The 21,565-nt window shown below is 42.4% G+C and overlaps 1 long non-coding RNA gene across 2 annotated transcripts; it reads left to right on the top strand.

Moving 5' to 3' along the window:
- The first annotated feature begins 3,404 nt into the window (after positions 1-3,404).
- Positions 3,405-20,359, top strand: LOC123328731. Of its 2 annotated transcripts, none has more exons than XR_006543761.1 (3): positions 3,405-3,534; positions 4,398-4,449; positions 20,076-20,359. It is a non-coding gene; the product is annotated as an uncharacterized LOC123328731 (long non-coding RNA). The 2 variants fall into 2 exon arrangements; XR_006543759.1 differs by having other exon boundaries at positions 4,398-4,556.
- Positions 20,360-21,565: the final 1,206 nt, after the last annotated feature.

The following is a 21,565-nucleotide window of genomic DNA, read 5'->3' as shown; positions in this document are numbered from 1 at the left end:
AGTTTTTTTCAGGAACCTCCATACTGTTCTCCACAGTGGCTGCAGCACTCAACTTATTTGCTTTTTGCTTCCAATGCCTAGAATGGTCCTCTCTTGACTGAATCCTGACTGGCACCACCAGGCACTTATTTCACATAAATCCCGTGAGACTGGCATGACTTGCCCCTTTCAGTGGTAACCATGCCTGTCATTGTCACACTTAATCATGTCCCTGAATGAGCTGTGGGTCCTAGAAGGTGGAGACCTGTGCCTCTTACCTCCATGCTGTTCCTACTGACACAGGCTTGATGGACAGGCGCCCAGTGAGAATAGCTCATTCATGGTCACATGGCTACAAAGGCAAATAAAATTCAAGTTTGGGGTCAGCAGATGCAAACTATGATACATAGGATGGATAAACAGCAAGGCCCTGCTGTAGAGCACAGGGAACTCTATTTGATATCCTAGGATAAACCAGAGTGGAAATGAATATGAAAAAGAATGTCCATATGTGTGTAACTGAGTCACTTTGCCATACAGCAGAAATGAGCATAACATTGTAAATCAACTACACTTGAATACAAAAGAAATTGATTAAAAATATTAGAGTTCTGATCAATCTGATTCTCAAATTTATTCATATTCCTAACCAGCCTATTTTCCATTAAAAGTTAATTTTAAGATTTTTATTTGAGGACAAGTCAGAAAAATTGGGAAAAAATGAATGCTCTTAATCATGGCACAAGTCATTTGGTAATAAAAATTATAATAAGTTTGGTAATACCATAGATAAAAGAACATGAAAGCAAATACTGAAAACTAATGAGATTTATCTTAGGATGACCTCTGCTATATTGTCTCCTTAGATGTTTGTCTACTATGAAGACACGGCTCCAGTTCCACAATTCATCCTTAGCACATTATTTTATTTCACAAATAAGCAGCCTGAGCTCCCCTTCTGCATTTAGGGCAGAGCCGTGTCCTCTAAGACAAGCAGGGGAGGCATGCCCTTCCCCATCCTTCACGTCTGTGCAGAGCAGGAGCGGACAAGGTGAGAGTGCACAGCTCAGGGTGCTCCCTGCAGCGTAAATCTTCAGAGAAAGCCTTTCTAGCAGAGGAGACTCTGCCCTCCAAATGGCCTGTGTGGAGCACACACATATGCTGCATGACATAAATCCCGTATCAAGGGAGCTCTGTTAAAGGTGAAAGCTGCCACATCTCTTAGGTTTCCTCTGCCTTACCCTGATGAGATTTTCTAGACCCCACATCTCTTTATCTTTATGTTTCTAATTTCTTTTCCAATGAATATAGGGAATCTCTCTTCAATAAGTTTGAGTTGGGTAATTTAACTCAATGACACTTAATCCATGTTTAAAAGGAATTAGAGCAAGAAGAGAGAGTGGGAAAAGCATACCTCTCAATGCACATCAAAAATTAATTTTGACTTTGTAGATGAAGAAGGGAAACCACCAATGAAATGGACTAGGCTTGATGCCAGGATAAATCTTTACTGCTGATACTACTTCCCCGGAATTAAAATATTATCTTAAATTATTTATCTGGTTTTCCTTTTGGAAGTTATTCTACAAGACAGCTTTCTAAACCTGAACAGTACAAACAATCCCTAAAAATATTACAAATATGATACCTATGCTGTTACTGTATGTCCCTGTAGATAGTGTTAATTTTTCCAGTTTTTAAAAGTATTATTTTATTTGAATTATTTTATTGTGACATGGAAAATTCCACTAATAAAAGTTATTTGAAGCAAAGAATTTGAGTCAATCAATTTGTTTAGATGGTATAAGAATTTTGAAGTCTAAAATAAACATAATCTTTTAGACAAAGTATTTCTTTTCTGTCTTTTCTGACATAATTTTATTTATTATGGTGTTATTATTGCCAGAGCAATGCCTTTAAAATTGCATATCTGTGTGCTGGTCACCTAGTCTAAAAGGTCCAACGGTTCCATACTTCTTTTTATGTTGTTCTGAATTCCTGTGTTCACACTCAAGTTCTTCATAAAGTGGACTCTATCTGCCTAAGACAGGCATTGTCCTGTGGTGCTACGACGCAGGACTGTGCCCTCCCCAAAATGTGCATCCTCCTCCCTGCTCCCTTCCTGTCCTGGTCAGACCATTTTTTTTTTGCAACAAGGATCTTCTTTTCCATTTAGGTAGAGTGGGCATTCCAAACTGGCCACCTGAAGGTCAGTGTGGCCATCAGAGTTACTTAGTTTGACTCATATGTGTGTGTCTGTTTGTTTCATTGAATATGAGATCTGTTTGGTCTGAAAAGTTCTCAGATAGGAGAACCCAGGCTCCCTATGCTGAATTGACCAGCATGAAGCCACTTCATATGTTGCCTGCATAACTGATCTTTTGAAAGCATTTGCTTCTGAGTCTTGAATTCTATAGAGCCTATGAAACTCATAATAATTGAACATACATCTCATCTAGGCAAACTTAGACCTTGTCCAAGGAACTCCAAGACCTCCTTCAAGGCTGAGGAACAGACGAGGCAGAGACCGCAGATTACACACAGATCACAGTTTGAATAGGTCGAGTGTTGTGGCTTCTAGGGCTTCCCTTGTAGCTCAGTTGGTAAAGAATCTGCCTGCAGTGCAGGAGACTTGTGTTGGGAAGATCCCCTGGAGAAGCAAATGGCAACCCACTCCAGCATCCTTGCCTGGCAAATCTCATGGACAGAGGAGCCTGGTGGGCTGCAGTCCATGGGGTTGCAAAGAGTTGGGCACGACTGAGCGATAACACTTGCTTACTTACAGTTAAGGCTTCTAAGAGACTAGGGCTGACAGGCAGTTCAGATTACAGATCTGTGATTAGCATGTTGTTAAAGCTAAAGAAACATTGTTAATTAAATGTTTTCAGTTTCTCTGATTTTCCTATTAAGCCCATTTCCCAGCACTTGTTGTGTGCTTTGATTTAGAACATTCCAAATGCCTAGGGTATAGAGATCAGACAAAGACCCTGAAAAACAAAACAAAACAAAATCAAACTTTAGAATGGGGGATGGAGACATAAAAAGATAGTAATTCACAGCCCCGTGTGTTGAGCCACTGCTGAAACACTTTACAGAGTGAAGGAGGGTTTGACTCAATGGGAGATGATCCCCACACACCCCTGGATGGTGGTGGTCTGGGAGTGTTCTGAATTGCTGTCTTAAGGAGAAAGCAGCTAAAACCCAGAGACCTCAAGGAACCAGTCAAATAGCTCCCCTTTGGAGGTGGAGGAGGACTTACTGCAAGTCCTCTGATACCTGCGCGGCTTTGTTTAAACTGTGTCGATGAGTCGGCTTCCCATAGGGATCTCTCCTCTCCTTTTCAGCTGCCCCTGCACGCCACAGCTGTGCCCAGTTCACTGCTGGTTACACGTGGACCGCTGTGGGGGCGGGGCGGGGTGGGGCGGGGCGGGGAGGGCCCCTCCCCAGGAGGCCACTGTCAGGGCCAGTGAAGCCAGCACACCCTTGTCTTCAGGAAAGGTAGTGAGTGGAGTCGGGGAGCAGGTCCACGAGCCCCCTGAGCAGTATTCTAGGCAGGTAAGAACCGGGGTCCATTTTCAAGTGGAGGAGCTTGCATATCACTCCTAACTTCCCAAACTCAGGACGGTTCTCAGAATTTAAGTTACAAGCAAAGAGGGAGACCTAGGTAAAGATCTAAACTCACATACAAAGTGGGATCTTTTAATCAACACTGAAGCAAATTTCTTCTAATTAGTGAAAGACTTTAATGTTACTTTCCTTTATGCCAACTCTAGCTTCAGTGTTCTTGCCTGGAGAATCTCAGGGACGGGGGAGCCTGGTGGGCTGCCGTCCATGGGGTCGCACAGAATCGGACAGGACTAAAGCGACTTAGCAGCAGCAGCTTTTATAGGAAAAAAAAAAAAAAAAAGGAACTTATATTCCCTGACATATACATATAGAATGGATTGGGAAAAAGAGGAATTTTGCAGGAGAGAATAATATGAAGATAAATCTATTATTTTCTGTGTAGCATCATTATTAGTCACAGTATTTGTTTCCAGAAAATGAAATGTGTCCAGTTACAACTTTCTGATTCTTAACTCCATTGAGGATTTATATTTTAACCTTTAAGAGACAAAATTTGAAACAGCAAATGACTTTATTGTGACTAAGTAACATACCAGGTGTGCCTGCTCTGAGTACACCATTGAAAAACCACCTATTTGATAATCAATTTGATTCATTATTTTCTTCCTGTTAGAATCATTAAGTATGCAACCTTTTCTTTCAAAGAACTGATTATGGGGGCAAATGTCTTACAGTTTTACTTATCACCATCCCTTAAAATTTAGATTATAATGAATCATTTACAGGCAACCTAAAATCCAAAGCAAATAAGATGAATTGAATGCTGAGTTTTATCTGTGTCTTTATCTCAGGGAGTGAGTGGTCATCCTGAGAAGCCAGTGCAAAGTGTCTTCCGTCACCAAGGTGTGTTTTCCTGTCTTGTACATAATGAGAAAAGGATGCTAATAGCCACTCAGAAGCAGAACCCTTCACAGGCTGGATTGGCCACCTCAGCACCGTCATCGAGATGAGTCTGTTTGTTACCCCTGGGGTGGTGGGGGTGCAGGGACCAAGCTCGTGTGCGCATGCGCAGGGCCAGTGGGAGGAGTGGGCCTGTGTTTCTCCTGAAGGATTCAGGTCCACTCTCTGGCTGCCCGGGGCAGCGGCTCTTCCATTGGCTCCTTTAGAATCAGCAGGGGGAGCAGGAGGCTGTGAAAGAAGGTGCTGTTTGTTGTGAGCCGTGAGCACGGGTCTGGTGTCTGTGACGTGCCTCGCACACCTGTCACTCCCGGGCCTCTGTGGATCATCTCTGTAGGTGCACTTCCTCCGGGGGCCTCCTCCTTTTGCTCAGTCAGTTCAGTTCAGTTGCTCAGTCGTGCCTGACTCTTTGCAACTCCATGGACTACAGCACACCAGGCTTCCCAGTCCATCACCAACTCCCGGAGTTTACTCAAACTCATGTACATTGAGTCGGTGATGCCATCCAACCATCTCATCCTCTGTCGTCCCCTTCTCCTCCTGCCTTAAATTTTCCCCAGCCTCAGAGTCTCTTCAGATGAGTCAGTTCTTCGCATCGGGTGGCCAAAGTATTGGAGTTTCAGCTTCAGCATCAATCCTTCCAATGAATATTCAGGATTGATTTCCTTTAGAATGGACTGGTTGGATCTCCTTGCAGTCCAAGGGACTCTCAAGAGTCTTCTCCAACACCACAGTTCAAAAGCATCAATTCTTCACCACTCAGTTTTCTTTTAGTCCAACTCTCACATCCATTCATGACTACTGGAAAAACCATAGCTTTGACTAGACGGACCTCTGTTGGTAAAGTAATGTCTTTGCTTTTTAATATGCTGTCTAGGTTGGTAATAACTTTTCTTCCAAGGAGCCAGCGTCTTTTAATTTCATGGTTGCAGTCACCATCTGCAGTGATTTTGGAGCCCCCCAAAATAAAGTCTGTCACTGTTTCCATTGTTTCCCCATATATTTGCCATGAAGTGATGGGACCGGATGACATGATCTTAGCTTTCTGAATGTTGAGTTTTAAGCCAACTTTTCCACTCTCCTCTTTCACTTTCCTCATGAGGCTCTTTAGTTCTTCTTTGCTTTCTTCCATAAGGGTGGTGTCATCTGCATATCTGACATTGTTGATACTTCTCTCGGCAATCTTGATTTCAGTTTGTGCTTCATCCAGCCCAGGATTTCTCATGATGTACTCTGAATATAAGTTAAATAAGCAGGGTGATAATATACAGCCTGGACATACTCTTTTCCCGATTTGGAACCAGTCTGTTCCATGTCCAGTTCTAACTGTTGCTTCTTGACCTGCATACAGATTTCTGAGGAGGCAGGTCAGGTGGTCTGGTATTCCCATCTCTTGAAGAATTTTCCACAGTTTGTTGTGATCCACACAGCTAAAGGCTTTGGTGTAGTCAATAAAGCAAAAGTAGATATTTTTTGGAACTCTCTTGCTTTTTCAATGATCCAGTGAATGTTGACAATTTGATCTCTGGTTCCTCTGCCTTTTCGAAATCCAGCTTGAACATCTGGAAGTTCATGGTTCATGTACTGTTGAAACATGGCTTGGAGAATTTTGAGCATTACTTTGCTAGCGTGTGAGATAATTGCAATTGTGTGGTAGTTTGAACATTCTTTGGCACTGCGTTTCTTGGGGATTGGAATGAAAACTGACCTTTTCCAGTCCTGTGGCCACTGCTGATCTTTCTAGATTTGCTCACATATTGAGTGTAGTACTTTCACAGCATCATCCTTTAGGATTTGAAATAGCTCAACTGGAATTCTATCACCTCCACTAGCTTTGTTCGTAGTGATGCTTCCTAAGGCCCATCTTTGAGCCTCCTTCTCCTACACATGCATAAATGTGCTTGTTGCACACATGTGCACTCTCCCCCTGGCCCCCCCCCACCACACACACTCACTTTGCACAGCTAAACTCAGTGCCTCAGTCCAGAGGTGCGTCATTCTCGCCTGGTAGCTGAGCACCTCCCCCGATGTCCTCCCATCACTCACTGTCCCATGGAGACCCCATGGTCTCATATTTGTCTGCACAGCCATCTCTTTGAGTACAGTGTGAATTTTTTGCACATGAGAACTGAGGACCTTGCAGTTTCTGTCTTTATAAACCGGGCCCAACATGAGCTTAGCATGCACAAGCAGCTCTCCCTTGCATTAGTCCAGAGGGTTCTGTGTGCAGAATGCAGCCTCCAGCCATGCAGCAGTCTCTTCTTTGGTGGGTGGCATCTCTCGAGAGGGACTGAAAGGATTTTGTGCCTAGTTCCTGTCTCACCAGGCTGTGAGCGAGGCAGTAGGAGGGGTTCAGGTGTGAGAGAGGAAGATGCCAGATTTCCAAAATGAATCTTTACTCTTGTTTGTCATAATGATTTCCTAGTGCCTCTGAATGTACCCACTTTAAGATCTAACCTGCTGTAAAAGTCCTTTTTGTTTTTCCAAGAGGGTGATTTTATACAAAATCAATTTGCTGAAAGCTGTTTTAAATATGGTCTAAGTTTATGGCAGTAGGTATTCTATTTTACTTTGCATTTTATTTTAAGTTTTTAAAGAGGGTCTGGCCTCCTCCGGTTGCTGATTAAACAGCTGGTCTGACAGAGCTGGCAGCCTTCTGCCATCTCTGATTGAGCAGAAGATTGAAGGAAAATTGCAATGCTCTTGTTTACACCACAACTACTATTAGTCATAGGACCGTTCAGAGTATTTCTGAATAAGGCTGTTTCAGGCTGCTAGGGAAACACAGGAGGAGACTATGAGCCAGGAGCAGAGTGCAGGGGGGTGGGGATAGGAGGGGAAGAGTAGGGGTCGGAGGGGTAGGGGTAGAGGAGGGCTATTTTCAGTTCTGAACCAGGTTTTGGGAGCCTCCGCCCACCCCTGGGGAGTAGTGGATGCAGATGTTTGTTGGTCTGTATCCGTATTTTATTTGCTTTTTCTAAGGAGGATATCTTTTCACATTCAAGTTATGAATGAATATTGAAAATAAGAAGCCTTTTAGGATGATGCATGGATCATGGAGGTGAATATTAAGCCCTTGTGATGACTGTCGCTGGAAGATGTGGCACCTCGTTCCATCGTGGACTCTGCTGGACCTGAGGGACCCATCGACCTCAAACACTTTACAGAAACGACTGGTGTGATGAGGTTCATGTTTCCCCAGCCACTTCACATTCAGTATACTCTGTTAATAGAGACTTCGCTGGCAGTACAGTAGTTAAGACTTCATGCTTCCAGTGTAGGGGGTGCAGGTTTGATCCCTAGTTGGGGAATTAAGATCCCACATGCAGAAGGGCATGGCCAAAATATTAAAAAAAAAAAAACAAAAAAAAAACGAAAAAGTAGTATATTCTATTATGTTACAGTTTTCTGTGTGTCTTTCATTATATGGCCTACTGTTTAACCTTTTACACTGGGTATTTTGGTTTTTAAAAAGACCTCATTGAGTTAAGTATATAATAAATGCAATACTGAAGGAGGAACTCTACAGGTTGGTAGGTGCCCAATATGCTACTGGAGGTCAGTGGAGAAAAAATTCCAGAAAGAATGAGGTTATGGAGCCAAAGCAAAAACAATACCTAGTTGTGGATGTGACTGGTGATAGAAGCAAGGTCTGATGCTGTAAAGAGCAATATTGTATAGGAACCTGGAATGTTAGGTCCATGCTACTGCTACTGCTAAGTCACTTCAGTCGTGTCCGACTCTGTGTGACCCCATAGACGGCAGCCCACCAGGCTCCCTTGTCCCTGGGATTCTCCAGGCAAAAACACTGGAGTGGGTTGCCATTTCTTCTCCAATGCATGCAAGTGAAAAGTGAAAGTGAAGTTGCTCAGTCGTGTCCAACTCTTAGCGACCCCATGGACTGCAGCCTACCAGGCTCCTCTGTCCATGAGGTTTTCCAGGCAAGAGTACTGGAGTGGTGTGCCATTGACTTCTCCAGTTAGGTCCATAAATCAAGGCAAATTGGAAGTGGTCAAACAGGAGATGGCAAGAGTGAACGCCGACATTCTAGGAATCAGCGAACTAAAATGGACTGGAATGGGTGAATTTAACTCAGATGACCATTATATCGACTACTGCAGACAGGAATCCCTTAGAAGAAATGGAGTAGCCATCATAGTGAACAAAAGAGTCCAAAATGCAGTTCTTAGATGCAATCTCAAAAATGACAGAATGATCTCTGTTTGTTTCCAAGGCAAACCATTCAATATCACAGTAATCCAAGTCTATGCCCCAACCAGTAACGCTGAAGAAGCTGAAGTTGAACAGTTCTATGAAGACCTCCAAGACCTTTTAGAGCTAACACCCAAAAAAGAAGTCCTTTTCATTATAGGGGACTGGAATGCAAAAGTAGGAAGTCAAGAAACACCTGGAGTAACAGGCAAATTTGGCCTTGGAGTATGGAATGAAGCAGCTCAAAGGCTAATAGAGTTTTGCCAAGAGAATGCACTGGTCATTGCAAACACCCTCTTCCAACAACACAAGAGAAGACTCTACACATGGACATCAGATCAGATCAGATCAGTCGCTCAGTCGTGTCCGACTCTTTGCACCCCCATGAATCGCAGCACGCCAGGCCTCCCTGTCCATCACCAACTCCCGGAGTTCACTCAGACTCACATCCATTGAGTCAGTGATGCCATCCAGCCATCTCATCCTCTGTCGTCCCCTTCTCCTCTTGCACCCAATCCCTCCCAGCATCAGAGTCTTTTCCAATGAGTCAACTCTTCACATGAGGTGGCTAAAGTACTGGAGTTTCAGCTTTAGCATCATTCCTTCCAAAGAAATCCCAGGGCTGATCTCCTTCAGAATGGACTGGTTGGATCTCCTTGCAGTCCAAGGGACTCTCAAGAGTCTTCTCCAACACCACACTTCAAAAGCATCAATTCTTCAGCACTCAGCCTTCTTCACAGTCCAACTCTCACATCCATACACGACCACAGGAAAAACCATGGCCTTGACTAGACGAGCCTTTGTTGGCAAAGTAATGTCTCTGCTTTTGAATATGCTATCTAGGTTGGTCATAACTTTTCTTCCAAGGAGTAAGCATCTTTTAATTTCATGGCTGCAGTCACCATCTGTAGTGATTTTGGAGCCCAGAAAAACAAAGTCTGATACTGTTTCCACTGTTTCCCCATCCATTTCCCATGAAGTGATGGAACCAGATGCCATGATCTTCGTTTTCTGAATGTTGAGCTTTAAGCCAACTTTTTCACTCTCCACTTTCACTTTCATCAAGAGGCTTTTGAGTTCCTCCTCACTTTCTGCCATAAGGGTGGTGTCATCTGCTTATCTGAGGTTATTGGTATTTCGCACGGCAATCTTGATTCCAGCTTGTGTTTCTTCCAGTCCAGCGTTTTTCATGATGTACTCTGGGTAGAAGTTAAATAAGCAGGGTGACAATATACAGCCTTGACGAACTCCTTTTCCTATTTGGAACCAGTCTGTTGTTCCACGTCCAGTTCTAACTGTTGCTTCCTGACCTGCATACAGACTTCTCAAGAGGCAGGTCAGGTGGTCTGGTATTCCCATCTCTTTCAGAATTTTCCACAGTTTATTGCGATCCACACAGTTAAAGGCTTTGGCATAGTCAATAAAGCAGAAATAGATGTTTTTAGGGAACTTTCATGCTTTTTCAATGATCCAGCGGATGTTGGCAATTTGATCTCTGGTTCCTCTGCCTTTTCTAAAACCAGCTTGAACATCTGGAAGTTCACGGTTCACATATTGCTGAAGCCTGGCTTGGAGAATTTTGAGCATTACTTTACTAGTGTGTGAGATGAGTGCAATTGTGTGGTAGTTTGAGCATTCTTTGGGATTGGAATGAAAACTGACCTTTTCCAGTCATGTGGCCATGGCTGAGTTTTCCATATTTGCTGGCAGATTGAGTGCAACACTATCACAGCATCATCTTTCAGGATTTGAAAGAGCTCAACTGGAATTCCATCACCTCCACTAGCTTTGTTCGTAGTGATGCTTTCTAAGGCCCACTTGACTTCACATTCCAGGATGTCTGGCTCTAGGTCAGTGATCACACCATCGTGATTATCTGGGTCGTGATCTTTTTTGTACAGTTCTTCTGTGTGTTCTTGCCATCTCTTCTTAATATCTTCTGCTTCTGTTAGGTCCATACCCTCGTCCAAGGTAAGGAGCAATGGCTGCGCTTTGCTGGAGCAGCCGTGAAGAGATACCCCACGCCCAAGGTAAGAGAAACCCAAGTAAGACGGTAGGTGTTGCAAGAGGGCATCAGAGGGCAAACACACTGAAACCATACTCGCAGAAAACTAGTCACACTAAGACCACAGCCTTGTGTAACTCAATGAAACTAAGCCATGCCCATGGGCCAACCCAAGATGGGCGGGTCATGGTGGAGAGATCTGACAGAATGTGGTCCACTGGAGAAGGGAATGGAAAACCACTTCAGTATTCTTGCCTTGAGAACCCCATGAACAGTATGAAAAGGCAAAATGATAGGATACTGAAAGAGAAACTCCCCAGGTCAGTAGGTGCCCAATATGCTACTGGAGATCAGTGGAGAAATAACTCCAGAAAGAATGAAGGGATGGAGCCAAAGCAAAAACAATACCCAGCTGTGGATGTGACTGGTGATAGAAGCAAGGTCCGATGCTGTAAAGAGCAATATTGCATAGGAACCTGGAATGTCAGGTCCATGAATCAAGGCAAATTGGAAGTGGTCCAAATGGTCAACACTGAAATCAGATTGATTCTATATTTTGTAGCCAAAGATGGAGAAGTTCTATACAGTCAGCAAAAACAAGACTGGGAGCTGACTGTGGCTCAGATCATGAACTCCTTATTGCCAAATTCAGACTTAAATTGAAGAAGGTAGGGAAAACCACTAGACCATTTGTGAAAGTGAAGTCGCTCAGTCATGTCAGACTCTTTGCAACCCCATGGACTGTAGCCTATCAGGTTCCTCCATCCATGGGATTTTCCAGGCAAGAGTGCTGGAGTGGATTGCCATTTCCTCCTCCAGGGGATCTTCCCGACCCAGGAATTGAACCCAGGTCTCCTGCATTGCACTGCAGCAGATCCTTCACCATCTGAGCCACCAGGGAAAGTATGACCTAAATCAAATCCCTTATGATTATACAGTGGAAGCGAGAAATAGATTTGAGGGACTAGATCTGATAGATAAAGTGCCTGATGAACTATGGAATGAGGTTCTTGACATTGTACAGGAGACAGGGATCAAGACCATCCCCGTGGAAAATAAATGCAAAAAAGCAAAATGGCTGTCTGGGGAGGCCTTACAAATAGCTGTGAAAAGAAGAGAAGCAAAAATCAAAGGAGAAAAGGAAAGATGTAAGCATCTGAATGCAGAGTTCCAAAGAATAGCAAGGAGCGATAAGAAAGCCTTCCTCAGTGATCAGTGCAAAGAAATAGAGGAAAACAACAGAATGGGAAAGACTAGAGATCTCTTCAAGAAAATTAGAGATACCGAGGGAACATTTCATGCAAAGATGAGCTCAATAAAGGACAAATTGTATGGACCTAACAGAAGCAGAAGATATCCAGAAGAGGTGGCAAGAATACACAGAAGAACTGTACAAAAAAGATCTTCACGACCCAGATAATCACGATGGTGTGATCACTGACCTAGAGCCAGACATCCTGGAATGTGAAGTCAAGTGGGCCTTAGAAAGCATCACTATGAACAAAGCTAGTGGAGGTGATGGAATTCCAGTTGAGCTCTTTCAAATCCTGGAAGATGATGCTGTGCAAGTGTTGCACTCAATATGAAAGCAAACTTGGAAAACTTGGCAGTGGCCACAGGACTGGAAAAGGTCAGTTTTCATTCCAATCCCAAAGAAAGGCAATGCCAAAGAATGCTCAAACTACTGCACAATTGCACTCATCTCACACACTAGTAAAGTAATGCTCAAAATTCTCCAAGCCAGGCTTCAGCAATATGTGAACCGTGAACTTCCAGATGTTCAAGCTGGTTTTAGAAAAGGCAGAGGAACCAGAGATCAAATTGCCAACATCTGCTGGATCATTGAAAAAGCATGAAAGTTCCCTAAAAACATCTATTTCTGCTTTATTGACTATGCCAAAGCCTTTGACTGTGTGGATTGCAATAAACTGTGGAAAATTCTGAAAGAGATGGGAATACCAGACCACGTGACCTGCCTCTTGAGAAGTCTGTATGCAGGTCAGGAAGCAACAGTTAGAACTGGATGTGGAAGAACAGACTGGTTCCAAATAGGAAAAGGAGTATGTCAAGGCTGTATATTGTCACCCTGCTTATTTAACTTCTATGCAGAGTACATCATGAGAAACGCTGGGCTGGAAAAAGCACAAGCTGGAATCAAGATTGCCATGTGAAATATCAATAACCTCAGATATGCAGATGACACCACCCTTATGGCAGAAAGTGAGGAGGAACTCAAAAGCCTCTTGATGAAAGTGAAAGTGGAGAGTGAAAAAGTTGGCTTAAAGCTCAACATTCAGAAAACGAAGATCATGGCACCTGGTCCCATCACTTCATTGCAAATAGATGGGAAAACAGTGGAAACAGTGTCCAACTTTAATTTTGGGGGCTCCAAAATCACTGCAGATGATGATTGCAACCATAAAATTAAAAGACGCTTACTCCTTGGAAGGAAAGTTATGACCAAGCTAGATAGCATATTCAAAAGCAGTGACATTGCTTTTCCAACAAAGGTCTGTCTAGTCAAGGCTATGGTTTTTCCGGTGGTCATGTATGGATGTGAAAGTTGGACTGTGAGGAAAGCTGAGCACTGAAGAATTGATGCTTTTGAAGTGTGTTGTTGGAGAAGACTCTTGAGAGTCCCTTGGACTGCAAGGAGATCTAACTGATCCATTCTAAAGGAGATCAGTCCTGGGTGTTCTTTGGAAGGAATGATGCTAAAGCTGAAACTCCAGAACCTTGGCCACCTCATGCGAAGAGTTGACTCATTGGAAAAGACTCTGATGCTGGGAGGGATTGGGGGCAGGAGGAGAAGGGGATGACAGAGGATGAGATGGCTGGATGGGATCACTGACTCAATGGACTTGAGTTTGGGTGAACTCCGGGAGTTGGTGATGGACAGGGAGGCCTGGGGTGCTGCAATTCATGGGGTCGCAAAGAGCCGGACACGACTGAGCAACTGAACGAAACTCCAAATCTTGATGTCTTGACTTATTTCTACAACAGTGACATTATGACCAAGTCAATATACAACCATCACCCCCAAGCTCCTCAACCCTCCCCCACCCTCAGGCACCTGCTGCTGTGACTTCTATTTTAAAGATTAGGCCACATGTACTGGAGCCAAGCAGGATGCAGTTTTTCTTGGCTGGCAGAAGGGGTCTCTTCATTTACTCAGCAAAATTATTTTGAGATCCATTTGCTCATATTTCATATATCATTAGTTCATTCTTTTTTATTACTGAGTAGTATTCAGTGTTTGAATATATCATGATTTATTTGTTTATCTTTTTTTGAAAAGGGAAGGAATAAAAAACACATTAAATACCTATAATGTGCTAGATATTCTATATTAATTTCTTTTGCTATACAGTAGGTCCTTTTTAATTATCCATTGTGAACATAGCAGTGTGTACATGACCTTTCCAAACTCCCTAACTATCCTTTCCCCCCCAGCAACCATAAGTTCATTTTCTAAGTCTGTGAGTTTCTTTCTACTTTGTAAGTAAGTTCATTTATATCATTTCTTTTTAGAATCCACATGTAAGGAGTGTAATATGATATTTCTCCTTCTTTGTCTGACTTCACTCAGTGTGACACTCTCTGCTGCTGCTACTGCTAAGTAGCTACTAAGTCAGTTCAGTCAGTTCATTCTCTCAGTTGTGTCCGACTCTGTGTGACCCCATGGACTGCAGCACACCAGACCTCCCTGTCCATCCCCACTTCCCAGAGTTTATCCAAACTCATGTCCATTGAGTTTGAGTTTAACAACTAAACAACCACTATACTGTTCTGCATAGTGGCTGTACCAATTTACATTCCCACCAACAATATAGGAAGGTTCCCTTCTCTCTACACCCTCTCTGGCATTTGTTTTTTGTGGATTTTTTGACAGTAGCCTTTCTAACTGATATGAGGTGATATCTCATTGTAGTTTTGACTTGAATTTTTCTATTAACTAGTGATGTTGAACATATTTTCATGTGCTTACTGGCCATCTGTATATCCTCTTTAGAGAAATGTCTATTCAGGTCTTCTGCTCATTTTGTGAGTGGGTTATTTGTTGTGATGCTGTTAAGTGTCATAAGATGTTTGTAAGTTTTGGAGACTAATCCCTCATCAGTCACATTATTTGCAAATGTTTTCTCTGAATCTATGATTCGTTTTTTCATTTTGTTTGTTGTTTCCTTTGCTGTGCAAAAGCTTTTGAGTTTAAGCAGGTCCCATTTGTTTATTTTTGTTTTATTTCCATTATTCTGGGAGATGGATTGAAAAAAGATGTTGCTATGATTTATGTCAGAGAGTGTCCTGCCTATGTTGTCCTCTAGGAGTTTTACCGTGTTCCGTCTCACATTTATTTGTTTATCTTCTGATGGGCATTTGTGTGGTTTCCAGCTTTGAGCTCTTACAAACAAAGCTGTTATGAATGTGATAGACCAATTCTAGATGGGAACATTTATTCACTTCTGGGTAAAAGCAAATAAACAAAAAAGAATGGAATGAGTGGTAGGTGTATGTTTACTTAAGAAAGTGCGAAGTCATTTTCACCGAGGCTGTGTCATTGTGCGGCCACACCACCGTGCGGAAGGTTCTGGCTGTTCAGTGTTCTGGCGGTGTTGCGGATTTCAGCCTTTCTAAGAGGTGTGTAGTTCTATTGCACTGCTTTTTAATTTGTGATTTCTTAATGACTAATGATGCTGAGCATCTTTTCATATGCTTATCTGTAATCAGTACATCTTCTTTTGTGAAGCATATGCTCAAATACATCGCCCTTTTCCCTCTTACCTTTGTCTTCTTAACTTAGTTCTGGGAATTCTTTATGTATGATGGATACATGTCCTTTGTCAGAGACACATGATTTACAAATACTTTCTAAGAGTCTAAGGCTTGTTTTTCATTCTCTTCATAGAATCTTTCAAAGAACAGATGTTTTTAATTTTAATGAGGTCCACAGAATAGAAAGAGCCGACTGAGAAGAAGTCCAAAATGGAAACCACAAATTCCAGACATGAAAAATGGACCTTGTGTACTTGACAGCTGGGGTCAGCTGTATCTCAAGACAGGCAAACTCAGACAGGCCAATAGTCAAAATGTTCTTCATTTTTTCCATCATACTAATTTTAAATGGGCCATATGATTCACAGCCCCAGTGGAGTTATATGCTTCTTGATTCGGGAACTAAATTCAGGATGCTTAGCTACCATTTTAAGGTTATATAGAAAACATAAGCACTGAGAATATTCTAATATCAAGCTTCAAATGATCAGAAAATACAGTTTCTGAGACTGAGTGAAAAAGCCTGGGAAACAAACCATGTAAACATGCAGTGTTATAGAAGTGAACTATATTAAGCAATTCTAAAAATAAAAAAATATATAATCCTCAGGTGATGGCACATTAGGAATTAGTTTTATTTTCAGCTTTTATTACTAGTTTTTTTGTTTGTTTGTTTTACCAAGTTAGACTTCTCTTTGTATGGCAGCAGATCCTGAAGCCCCACTGGGACAGAGAGGCCAGTAGAAATGCACATTTTAGTCGTATCTGCATGATCATCATCCCATGAGAGTAAAGCTGAAATGTGGGTCTTATTATGAAGGCGTCCTAACAAAATATTTTGAAAAAAGTTTGAGATATTTCTACAAGCTACTTTTTTCTGGAAACATGGGAAATTTTACACAAGTACGTTTTCAGGGTTCCATACAAGGGATTTGGTATCACAATTTAAGGAGTCACAGTGATGGAACCAGAATGATAAATGACAGACAGAGAAAGAGGAAGGAAGAGAGGGAGGGAGGAAAGGAGGATAATAACAGTAAGCAAGCACTTAAATTCAGGAATGAAAATTCTTTCCGTCTCATCCATTTGGATTTTAGGCCTCAAGGTAAAGCATTTCCCCAACAGTTTACCCTAAATAAGGCAGGTCAGATAATAAACAGGACTGCAGTGGTTGGATCATATTTACAGCAGGGTTTCAGAGTAGATGGAATTAGAGGTGACCCTGAGGCCGCTGGTTTTGAAGCAGAAAGACACGCAGTGGCCGCCCGCCTTAGTATTCTGTTCCTTCAGCACTGTTTCTCTAACCTTAAGACACTACTTAGGATGGAGATGAAATTAAATGCCAGTGTTAAACAATTTGCTGTGACAAGACTGTGATGTCATTGATAAGGATCTGTCTGCTGGAAAATCCAGAAGTACTTAAGTGGAACTACCATATGCTTTTGAACTTGGTGTTGGAGAAGACTCTTGACAGCCCCTTGGACAGCAAGGAGATCCAACCAGTCCATCCTAAAGGAAATCAGTCCTGAATATTCACTGGAAGGACTGATGCTGAAGCTGAAACTCCAATAGTTTGGCCACCTGATGTGAAGAACTGACTCATTTGAAAAGATCCTGATGCTGGGAAAGATTGAGGGCAGAAGGAGAAGGGGATGACAGCGGATGCTGGTTGGATGGTAGGATGGCATCACTGACTCAATGGACGTGAGTTTGAGTAAGTTCTGGGAGTTGGCGATGGACAGGGAGGCCTGGCATGCTGCAGTCCGTGGGGTCCCAGAAAGTCAGATGCAACTGAGCAACTGAACTGAACAGTAGGGGGAGAAGTTGTAAGTTTTTAAGTAGAGAGCATCTCAAATCTTTATATCACAGTATGGGCAATACACTATGGGGCAAGTTCATCACATTTAACATTTTCTCTCCTCTGATCAGAAAACAAAATTTTGCTTTGCCCATTCAATGTATTCCCTTTATTGAAAAAAAAAATTTTTTTTTCTCCTTAAACTGGTGTTTGGGTTTTCGTGATGCAGACTCTGAGGGCAAGGAAAAAGAAGTAGGAGTGAGGTGCAGAAGGTAAGAGTTTAAAAACCAGAGATCCATGGGCTAAAGCTGCAGGACTGGATAGGAAGCGAGACACTGTGGATGTGCAGCAAATTGGAGCAGTGAAAACAGGCTACAGGGTTTTCACTGCTTGCTTGTGTTGCTCTGATGTCGACCCCGTTCTGAGGTGGCAGCTTTAATGATCCTCCTTTAAATAACAGTCCTTCCATTTTCTGACATCCTGTGATTTGCCATGTACAAGGACATCTCTCTGAGGATTTTTAAAGCAATATACCAAATGCATACTCTCATTGATTCTGGAAGATATCACATCTGTCAAAATAAGAAGGGTGTTGTAGAAATGGACGACTCACAGGAGAAACAGTTCTTAGACTTTGAAGAGTTGGTATTGTGGTTTAAAGACCAATCTGGAATAAAGTTGTGAAAATCTTTCAGAATACAGGGAGAAAACAGAAACAAAGACTCACATCCAGGGAATTCCTGATGAATAACAACACTGAGAGAATTTAATTTATTTCAGAAAAGAGACACTGAGAGAATTTAATTTATTTCAGAAAGGAAGAAGTGCAAAAGGGGCAGGTGAAAAATTTGGATAATAGAAAGGATTTTTCTCAGAAAAAAATGGTGATGAGCCTTTGCCTTATTCTGGGAGCTCACACCATTGCTGGTTCTCTTCTCTTCCTGCTTCTAGGATGATGACACTTTCCTGGCCCCTTACAGTTGGGAGGGACCATGAACTAGTTCTAGTGCGTGGGTTTGTACAGAGATCATTTCCAAGCCATGGCATCTAAGTGCCAGCGTGTGTCTCCAGGCTCTTCTCTGCCTGCCTTGGAACTGTGTCATAATGATGGATGGTGAAGCAGAGATTGAAGCATCCTGGGTTTCCAAGACACTGCAGGGAGTTGGCCTCCCCCAGCATAGCCTGGACCCTTGAGGGCCATTAACCGAATAAAAAATGCCCTTATGTTAAGATGCTGAGATATTTGTGCCATTTGTTAATGAGACATAAGACTTTCTTCTCTAGCTAAAGTAGTTTCTTGATTGTTATGTTTTATAAATTTCTTACATAATTACGATGTCATTTAGCAGCAAAAAAATGGTAAATTGTGAGCAGAACTTTAGTATTAAATGGGGATAGTAGCAAAAGTCTTCAATTAATGTGGAAATGATGGTGGTATGCCCTGGGACATGGCTGTGATAACAGGAGGAGAGACTGGAAACTATTCTAAATCAAATTGCCACATTAAAAGGCAAGGTCAAGAGCAGATGAAACTGGTACTTACGAAAAAGATAAGCAAGTAAAGTGAAGTTGTTTTATAGGAAATTGTGAATTCTATCTTTTGGGAATTTCAAGCTTCGGAAGCCCCGAAGACCTGTTTTTCCTTCACCACCTTCTGCTCCCTGATAACCCGCATGTTCCAGGTGCCTCAGATAAGCCCAGCACCTCCACTGAAGCAGTATCTTCCACTGCGCTCCTACCCACTCAGGATTCTCTCAAGGTGATGGTGGTATTGCAGGCTACTGGGCCTCTCTCCAGACTCCAGTGAATCAGCTCCTGCCATTGTACTGTAACAAGTTTCCAGATGAATTTTACATACTGAAGTCTGAAAACCGCTCCACCAAAGACTTTTCTCACCTCTTAGGACCTTTTGATGGCTAGTTTCCCTGAATATCTTACGTTCTGAGGTGACTCAGCGTTTCATCCTGTGTTGTGTTCTTATCAGCATTTCAATATAGCTCCTTTGGACTGCAAGGAGATCAAACCAGTCCATCCTAAAGGAAATCAACTCTGAATATTCATTGGAAGGACTGATGTGGAAATTGAAGTTCCAGTACTTTGGCCACCTGATATGAAGAACTGACTCATTGGCAAAGACCCTGATGCTGGGAATGATTGAAGGCAGGAGGAGAAGGGGACAACAGAGGATGAGATGGTTACATGGCATCACTGACTCAATGGACATGAATTTGAGCAATCCTGGAGACAGTGAAGGACAGGGAAGCCTGGAGTGCTGCAGTCCATGGGGTCACAAAGAGTCGGATGCGACTTAGTGACTAAACAACAACAGAAAAGCTGACTTGGATAAGTATGAGAAGCCAAATATTTTTCTAGATGAGGTAGAGGACAGAGGACAGAGGGAGCTAGTATTGAAGAACATTGCATGGACTAACTCTTCTGTTATAAAAATCACCCTGATGTGTGCAAATGCATATCTAATTTTAGACCTAAAAATTATGTAAGGTTAAGCCATTGCTTTATAGTCTCAGTATGTATCCTGTTTATTTGATAAGCTACCATGATTATTTGCTATAATTCTAGATGGTATTAATAAAATAGCACACCTATCAAAAACATGGCCGATACCTTATTACAATGACCCTAAGGAAATTGTGTGTGTGTGAGAGAGAGAGAGAGAGAGAGATAGAGAGAGAGAGAGTAGCCCCAAAAATGCACTAACCATGTACAGAATACATACAAGGGAATTCCTCAGGCTCTCCTGATGTGTCTTGTTTTGTTTTGCAGATCCTTTGAATAGGTTGCCAGCTAAGCAGACCAACAACAAAAGATCTCCTGCTCGATGTGGTTGTCCCTGATTAAAGATGTATAGGTGAGACTGTAGCAGGAAGAAAAGACAGAGGCAAAACAGAAAACAAGGAGAAGTTTGAAAAAGGAGTTCTGCACCGGAAAAGAAAACATGCTCCTTAGAGTCACACCTACCTTCCAGAGGCAAATTTAAAATCCTCTATACTTCTGAAAAATCATAGGGGTTGCCCTGGATATGTCTGATAATAAAAACCAAAGAGAATTGAATTTCTTTTTTTTTTTTTTTTCCCATAGAGGAGAGAATAATTTGAACTTCTTGGGTGGTAAGCACACAGAAGGAGAAATGAGGTGGTAAACTTGGTATGTTTTGAGGAAAGATTGGAGCAATGCTCCCCGCCCCCCAACCCCACCTTTTTTTTTTTTTTTTCGTTGAGGGAATGAAGTAGCTGCTTATCTCTTCCTGGAATTTTGGGGAAGGTTTCTAATGCTTGTGGGGAGGTGACTGGGGAGAACAGTATACAAGACTCAGGAGGCAGAAAGGAGACCATCTGAAAGGAAGCCCTGGGGGAATTCTCAGATATCTTTGGAAAACCTATTTAAAATTATGAGATTGGAAGTTCCTATTATTATCCTCTTCCATGTTGGGAGGTGGTGCTTACATGGTGGGTAGTAGCCATTAAATTCATTGTCAGAAACCTAGAATTGTACATGATTTGGAAGACAAGTTTATACCATATCCGAAATGTCAGCACTCCAGCACTTCATTTCCCAATGTTTCCTGAATGACTACTGAACCCAAGTACTGAGCACCAGGACCTCATGACACATATTGTTGAGAGCAGAGATGCAGCTCAGCTCATGTCTAAGCCAGGTCCTGAGGATGAGCTGAGGTTGCCAGCGAGATCATGGGTGGGAGGCAGGGACTGGAGGGACTGGGGCATGGGCCATGAGGTCTGCTATGAAAGAGCGCTGTGGGTGTCAGCAACAGCATCTTGTCCAGTCAAGCAGGGAAGAGTAACAGGAGTATGGACCCAAGACACCCAGTTACATAGTTTAGGTACTAAAGAATTATTATTATTATTATTTGTTTTTTGGTGCCAAGAGGGGTATGTAGGTGATGAAGAATTTTATGTGATCATATTTGCATTAAAAAAAGCAATTAGGTAGAATACGAGGAACCTGCTGCTTAAGCAGAAAATGTCCCTCATTTAGTCACAAAACTCAGGTCCTCCGGAAGCCTATTACCAGATGCTGGTCCATATGAGGATGCTACTGGACGATGGAGCCTCCGCCCCTCTTGCCGTGATGGTGTTGCCACTCTCTTGGTTTTTCATGGACTAGAGACCAGTGACAATGATAATAGAAATACCAAACAAGTTCAAAACAGCCCATTCCTCTGAACTGTGCTTTTTTAATGCTCATGGTATTTAAGAGATTCAGCAGGTGAACCTGCATGCCAAAAGGGAAGA

This window comes from Bubalus bubalis, chromosome 12 (genome assembly GCF_019923935.1).
Source record: "Bubalus bubalis isolate 160015118507 breed Murrah chromosome 12, NDDB_SH_1, whole genome shotgun sequence".
NCBI lineage: Eukaryota > Metazoa > Chordata > Mammalia > Artiodactyla > Bovidae > Bubalus > Bubalus bubalis.
This window is presented reverse-complemented; position numbering and strand designations above follow the sequence as displayed.